General features: G+C 35.3%; 1 non-coding gene across 1 annotated transcript; it reads right to left on the reverse strand.

Moving 5' to 3' along the window:
• Positions 1 to 6994: 6994 nt before the first annotated feature.
• On the reverse strand, positions 6995 to 7101 carry LOC141715809 (small nucleolar RNA R71). The gene has a single exon (XR_012572558.1). It is a non-coding gene; the product is annotated as a small nucleolar RNA R71 (small nucleolar RNA).
• Positions 7102 to 8184: the final 1083 nt, after the last annotated feature.

Here is an 8184-nt window from a genome sequence, read left to right on the forward strand (position 1 = left end):
TTCAAATCTTATTATTATAATTATCTAGAATTGTTTATGTGATTTTATGTGAATTTTGGTGAATTATCTGATAAATGGAATTGATGTTTGGGTGTTTATATGTGACATTATTTGAATATTTGAATTTTTATATGTTCAGAATAAAATATAGATAATTATGATATTTTTCTGGTAATTTTTGGACTGTTATATGATTTTATATTGATTTATGAATTATTGATTATTTTCTGAATAATTACCAAAATTATTTTATAAAGCCGGGAATCGTCCGACTTCAACCGTTTTTGCGTTTTTATAACCCGAAACTCTTCCGAAAACTCCTTCCTAATCTAATCTGGTAATTCCGGACATTTTCCGTGTTTTGACTTTTTCAATCCGGATTACGGTTTGACCCGTGTGCGGCCGACGCAAAATTTTCGATACGATAGTTATTTCGGTAATAAATAAAACCCGTATTCTCGAGAGACGGGATATTTTTACATTATTTTCGTATAAGGTATTTTATAAGAAGCCCAGTTTTGAGAATTATCCAAATCTGATATTAAATTGTATCGTATTAATAATTACTTAGTGGCTAAGTAACCTATTTTTGAATCCTATATGATCCAATAGGATACGTGTTACGTGTTTAAAATGTATTTATATCGATCGATCCGCAAATTATACGCGTGGTTACTTACGTTACTCGTTTTATGTGAGTCTGGTTGTATTTTATGGGTATTCGGGGTTTTCTGTTAATTTAGGAATCGTCTCTGTGTTTTAAAAATTAATGAACCAGGACCCCACCGGGACGTCAAACCCTACAAAATTTGTGTTTTTATTTTTATAAAATCAATCGTATTTCAAATACCCAGTATTTCTACAATTTTGAAATATTTGCAATTTTTGGGAAATTTTGATACGAATTTTACATCTTACTGTTTTTAAAATTATTCCCCGTAATTATAATTTTGGGACTTAATTATTTTAATTAGGGAATAAAAACACCCTAAATTGATTTTGGGGTATTTATTTTTCAGAAAATATAAATAGCCCATTTATTCTTTTATTTCATTTTTATTTTTATTAAAAACAAAAATCAAGAACTTGTTCTTGGAGGTTTCAATCCATTCTTGATCTTAATCTTGCGATATCTGGAGATCCGTTGCTCCGTTTTTGACGATCTAGTAGTCGAATCGAAGCTCTCTTCGAGCCCGTTATTTTGATACCAGAATCATCAACTCAGGTGGAGTAATGCTCAAAAAACGTAGTTCATCATTTTAGTACGAATTGGGTTCTTGATTTTCAGGAGTTTTTGGTTGTTTTTGATGTTAGGATTAGCTTTAACATGTTATTTAGAGTCGATTCATACCATTTTTGTGTTCATTCTATTGCCGGAGGGTTATAGTCGAGTTTTTGGTTTTGTTAGTTTGTATTTTTCAATATTTTGGGTTATACGTTAATTGGTTGTTGATTATGATGATAGGAATAGATTATACATGATTTTAGCTTCGTTTTGATATATAAATTGCAAGATTTGGTGGAGTTTTGGCTTGTTTCGCGATTTCGCCGGAGTTCTTGAGCTCCATGTCGGTTTTAATGGTGATGGTGGTCTGATTCGGAGCTACAGGGATGATATGAGATGATTTTTGTGTTATTGTTGCTGCTGGTTGAATTGTAGATCGAAGACGATTAAAAACCGTGGTGTTAGCACTCGTTTTTGACCAAAACGGGGATTGCCGGATTTGGTTGAAGGTTGCCGGATTCCGGCGAGTTCTTCAAAGTTTTCCGGTCATCTTTCTCCTTCAATATCCTGTTTGATCCATCAAAGAAGATGACCCCTTTCCAAAACATGTTTCTGGGAATTATTTTCAGAAAATAATTCAAAATTCATTTGAAATTCCAAAAATTGTTTTTAAATTCAAAAATTAATTTAGTTAATTATTTTAAATAGTTAACTGAATTATTTTAATTCCAAAAATTAATTTCTTTTATTATTTTAAAAAAAAATTCAAATTTGATTTGATTATTTATAATTTATTTTAGTTAATTATTTATGGATTTGATTGATTGATTAATTCATTTAATCAATTAATTTTATTTATAAATGGTTAAATAAAATATAATTATTTATAATTAAGCCAAATAATTCCTAATAATTATTTTGGGCTTTTAAAAATATCTATAGAGTATTAAATATTCAATTAATACTATTATTAATTGAATAATTCGTATTTTATTCGTAGAAAATCAACCGTTCGTCCGTTTAATACGAAACGAACGCGTATAGACTCAGAAAAATATTCTGCTTTCAATAAAAATACTTTCAAGACCCAAACCCTTTTGTTTCGAAAGGTCACTTGCTTTACGAATGATTCTGAGTCGTTAATTCATCGATAAATCATATTTTTGACCTGATTTCAGTTTTAAACATACCGAGTCGAACCTTTTGACGAATCGAGGGATGTGTGTTATAAATTATGTGATACATGAGTTATGTGCTTACGTGCTATGTGAATTATGTGCGTATGTGGGTCAAGAGTCTTGTGTTTGACTGTTTCGTTTATGTGTGGGCTATCGTATGGGTAGACATTAGGCTTTTGACGCGTAGTTCGTCGAGTGGTTATCGATTAGACAATTAAAGTTCTATATTTTAATTATAGATGCGGATCATTTGAGTTGATCAAGACAAGATGTTGGATAAAGAGTGAGATGGAATGGAAGTGGATATCTGGCTTCTAGCAATCGCAGGAGCAGCATATCAGTAAGGTGTTGAAAAGCAGGACAGAGATGTCTTGTGACAGAATGTCCGAATAGATGCGTCTTTGCGAGTGTGACTAACTACTAAAACCCAAAGGCAAGTACCCTAACCTCACTTATCATTCAAGTGACGTTTAATTCGATTCATATTATGCAAGTATCCCTATCATCACTTATTGTTCAAGTGATATTTATTTTAAATCTTATCATGCAAGTGTTGCTTTTCCTATTCTCAGTTTAGAATCGATAAATGTTTTACATATCGCTGAATTATCATGCAAATATTCTTCTGCTATTCTATGTTCAGAATAGCTAAGTGATTTTACTTATCAACTTATTGGATTTACAAATGTTTTGGATTTTGAGAAAGATGATGTTGTTTTGGTTTTTCTGCCCAAGTAAATGGGGGAATAAAAGTTTTTAAGGGTGTCGAGTATTATGACCCCTCTCAATAAAATGTTTTTAAGATTGGATGGTTGCGTAAGAGGCCGTGGCGGCGGTCCAGTATGAGCTATGTGTTATACAGGATATAACACCTTGCTAGGCCGATATGTGCCTTGGGTGCCCCTTTGTTTAGTTGGATATACTTGGCATACCGGTGTTGCTCCGCGGCTGATCACCGGCGGCAACACACCGTCGTTCGAGGATTCCAATCTAAAGTATGATATTGTTTTGATATTCATAGAATAAATGATTTATCTACTGTTTCTGTTTTGGATTAACGGTGAAATGCAGTTTTGATTCAGATTCTGATTTATGCTGATACTTATGTTGTTGTTAAATATCAAATGTGGTATTAGTACAGATGATTAGGGTTGACTTCAGTATGGAATGTTGTTAGCATCAAAGTTCGTATTGATATCTAATTTGATATGACAACAAAATAAGTATTAATCTCAAGAGTTTGGTTTTGAGTAAAGTTTATGATTCAATCCATAATCATTGTTTCATGTTATTGTGGTTTACGATATTTCCGTAAACACTGTTTTACGAGTTTTATTCTCGTTATGATTCATAGTCTTGCTGAAGCACGTCGCTGGAAAATATAAAAAGGGTTTTTGAATACAATTAAGGAATCAATTCTGGGGTTCCACTACTATAATTTTATGATTCAGCAATTATGATTTTTAAATGTTCTGCGCTGATGCAGATGTCGGTTTTATATCAAAATGACCCTATATATGTTATAATTAACTTGCTGAGCATTTCTTTCGCTCATACTTGCCTGTTTTCAAATTTAACCTCCAGTGAGGATTAGCTTGCGCTGTTTAGCTGCGTAATTCGAGGAAGCAAAGAAGAAGCTTTTGGAAGGTGGTTGGTCCAGGGTTTACGGATTAGTGTAAGTTTTATTATATAAAGTTGTTTATATTATATTATATATAGTTGTATATTTTATTTGGGCCTAGTATACTTCATTTCGAAGTTATACTAGTGGGTTTAGTTTTGAGTTGGAATTTATTGAAAAGAGTTTTAAAAGAAAGTGAAAAATTTATTTGTGGAATTTGGATATCTTGTTTCTAGAACTGTAACCTTAAAAGATCTTGGATTAGTTTGGGGTCATTTATGATAAATATCTTCCGCTGGCATTTAATTTTGATTAAACAGGTTATTTTGGATTGAGGTTTCATAGTGACGACCAAATCTTCTGACCTCGGATTTGGGGGCGTTACACCACTTGTTAGGAAATGAATAACACACAGAGGGGGGGGGGGAGGGGGTGAATGTGTTTTACTATTTTGGAGCTTTTCTTAATTTTTTATGGTTGAACAAAGTAAATTAATTCTTGTAGTGAGATGTGTTCATGCAGAGATTAAACTTGCAAAAATATAAAGAACACAGATTTTCAAAACTCACTTAATTTTATATTAAAATTAAGACTGTTTTGCTACAAAATTTCTAGACTATTTATTGATAAAGAGCTTAGCTTCTTCTTGAGAATATTACAAGAAATTTGATCTAAATTGTTACATCTGACTAAAGGACCAGTGTTAACTTTATAACTTAGTTAACTGCTAGTTTACATAATGGATAATAAAACATGCTATTAGCTTTTCTAAACTGTCACTTGTCATTTCTATTTATAAAAAAATAGATCTTCCATTTATGGCTTAGCATATCTTTAGCATCCCGTGTTTGATAAGTGGCATTTTATACCACTTAGAGCGTCTTAAAATGGCTTAAATTGGTGTCTTGAAATCAAGTATTTTGTGTATTTGATGCGTTTTTCTAGTGTTTATGCATTTCAGGGTATTAGTTACATTTCGGGGGAGGAATCATCAAGAATAAGCCTTGGCATGTGTTCACCATTGCGAGAGGAAAGAAACAGGCAGATTACGGCGAATAAATGGAGCAAAATCAGATTTTTTCCAGTAGAGGTCTGAGCGCCCGCTCAGCATTGCTGAGCGGGCGCGCAGCAAGCTGAGCGCCCGCTCAGCTATGCTGAGCGGCCGCGCAGGGTCGGGGAAAAAAATATATTATTTCAGGACTTCTACTTCTGTTTGGTTTCCACTTCTATGTAATCTGAGTTTTATGGGACTATTATATAAGTAGATTTGAGACATTTTCACAAGTGTGGATTGAAGAAGATCGTGTTTTTACGCAAGGAGCGAAGGAGATAAGGAAGAAGACCGATTTAGCACACCGCAACGAAGAGGAAGCATATTTTCTTGTAATTCTTGTTTCATTGTAACGTTGGATGCTAGTTTTCTTACTTTGAACTTATTTACTCTTGTGACGTACTCTGTTTTAATATAATTAGTTTAGTTATTATTTTCTTGTGTTTGTTTATCATGATTTCATATGAACCCATGATGACGATAAGTGCTATTATGGGCTAATCGTGATCATGGGGTTGCAACGGATTTATTATGGAATTCTTTAGTTAATTGTTTAATACTTTAGTGTGTGATGATTGTATGATATCTAGTATTGGTTGTGCATATTCATCTTATATGCGTCGCGAACATATAAGATAGGGTGTTAATCTCTTGTGAAGCGATGGTGGATCTTGAGATTTAGAACTTGCCATGCTAGCATAGGTTCATGTACGTTGTGCATGATTAGTGGGTAACTCTAACAGTTTTATTTACCCTATGTAATCAAAAGGAATAACTTGTGCTTAAATCGTTATGTTGTCAATTTCTGTAGACATATAGGAACTCAACATAATTGATGACTATTCAACTTCTATCTTAATTGTGGATGCTTGGTAGAATGGTATTAGTACAATGAAAGTTGGCTTTTATCAGTTTCGTGTTATTCGATTAATATCATCACTGTCACATGCTAAAGGTAATAACAATGACTATTGAAGGAAGTAGTAATGAAGTTGTGATCTCATGAGTGTTTTATTATTGATAATTTGAAGTGTTAAGTAAGTGATTAATTAAGTAGTAAATTGTAGTTAATATTTAATCAACAATCTTAAGTGTTAGTGTCTTAACATTGAGAAGTAATCATACATTGGTGAGTGAGTTTAATTAGATAATAATTTAGTCTGAGTCTCTGTGGGAACGAACTAGAAAGTATTCTATATTACTTGCGAACGTGTATACTTGCGTGAATATTAGCGCGTGTTTTCGCCCTAACAAGTTTTTGGCGCCGCTGTCGGGGACTCGGCGTATTTGTTTAGTTTATGTACTTACCATCATTGGTCATTAGGACTCAGTGATTAGGACGTAGTAGTTAATTATTGTTTCCGGTTGTGTTTCAGGTACTTTAGCAAGCGTTTATGCAAACTCGTTCTCGTGCTCGCAAGAGGACTTTAGATACAGCTGAGGAGACAGACGAAGTTCTTGATATTCCGGAGAAGTTAGATTTTGAGGATTCAGATTCAGGAACTGAGCGGAAAGAACCAGTAAACTTGGGAGATTGTATTGTTCAAGCTGATCCAGCTCTTATGGATTTTTCTCGGCCTAAAATTAATGACATTCAGTCAAGCATCCTTCATCCGGCTATTCAAGCTAACACCTTTGAAATCAAGCCGGGCACTATTCAGATGGTGCAGAATTCTGTTTCTTTTGGAGGAGCGGCAATTGAAGACCCCAACATGCACATAAGGAATTTTGTCGAGATCTGTAGCACTTTTAAGTATAATGGCGTGACTGATGAGGCTATCAAGTTGAGGCTTTTCCCATTCTCACTGAGGGACAAGGCTAAAGACTGGTTACATTCTGAACCAGCTGGGTCCATCACTACGTGGCAAGATCTTGCACAAAAGTTTCTGGTGAAGTTTTATCCGATGGCAAAGACTGCTGCTATGAGGAGTGCTCTTACTCAGTTTGCGCAACAACCTACAGAATCTATGTGCGAGGCTTGGGAACGCTACAAGGAAATGTTGAGAAAATGTCCACATCATGGAATGCCGGATTGGATGGTGATCACGGGTTTCTATAATGGTTTGGGGGCCCAATCTCGGCCCATGCTCGATACAGCAGCTGGAGGCGCCTTATGGGCTAAAAGCTATACTGAGGCGTATAATCTTATAGAGACGATGGCTGCAAATGAGCATCAAAACCCAACTCAGAGGATGACGTCAGGCAAGGTAGCAGGTATTCTGGAAGTTGATGCAGCCATCGTTATTGCAGCCCAGCTCCAAGCACTATCAATGAAGGTTGATTCTCTGGCTACATATGGAGTTAATCAAATAGCTATGGTTTGTGAGCTTTGTGCAGGTTCTCATGCTACGGATCAGTGTTCTCTTGTCAACGAATCTGTTCAGTATATGAATAATTATCAGCGACAACAGCAGCCTGTGCCAGCGACCTATCATCCTAACAACAGAAATCATCCAAATTTCAGTTGGGGGAATAATCAGAATGCTATTCAGCCACCATATCAGCAAGGAGTGAGTAAACAGTTTAACCCACCTGGATTCCAGCAACCACAGCAGTATGCTACAAGGCAATCATATCCTCAACAGGGAAGTACAGCTGTACCTACTAGTGCTAATTTTGAGGAACTTAAGCTGTTATGCAAGAGTCAGGCGGTTTCTATCAAGACCTTGGAAAATCAAATCGGTCAATTAGCCAATGTAGTGCTCAATCGTCAACCTGGCACCCTTCCCAGTGACACGGAAGTACCAGGCAGGAAGGAAGCTAAAGAGCAAGTCAAGGCTATTACCTTAAGGTCTGGAAAAGTTGCTGATGCTGAAAAGGCAAAAGAAGTAGAAGCTGAAATAAGAGATGAAGAATCTAAGCAAAAGGAGAAAGCGACGGAACCAAGGAAGACTACTGTTGAACACACTCTGCTTGAGGCTAATACAGGGGAGAAACAGCTCTATCCTCCACCACCTTTTCCTAAAAGATTGCAGCAACAAAAGCTGGATAGACAGTTCGGGAAGTTTCTGGAGGTGTTCAAGAAACTTCACATCAATATACCTTTCGCTGAGGCTCTGGAGCAAATGCCTAGTTATGCGAAGTTTATAAAGAGTATTCTTTCAAGGAA

This window comes from Apium graveolens, chromosome 3, assembly GCF_009905375.1.
Source record: "Apium graveolens cultivar Ventura chromosome 3, ASM990537v1, whole genome shotgun sequence".
NCBI classification, from domain to species: domain Eukaryota; kingdom Viridiplantae; phylum Streptophyta; class Magnoliopsida; order Apiales; family Apiaceae; genus Apium; species Apium graveolens.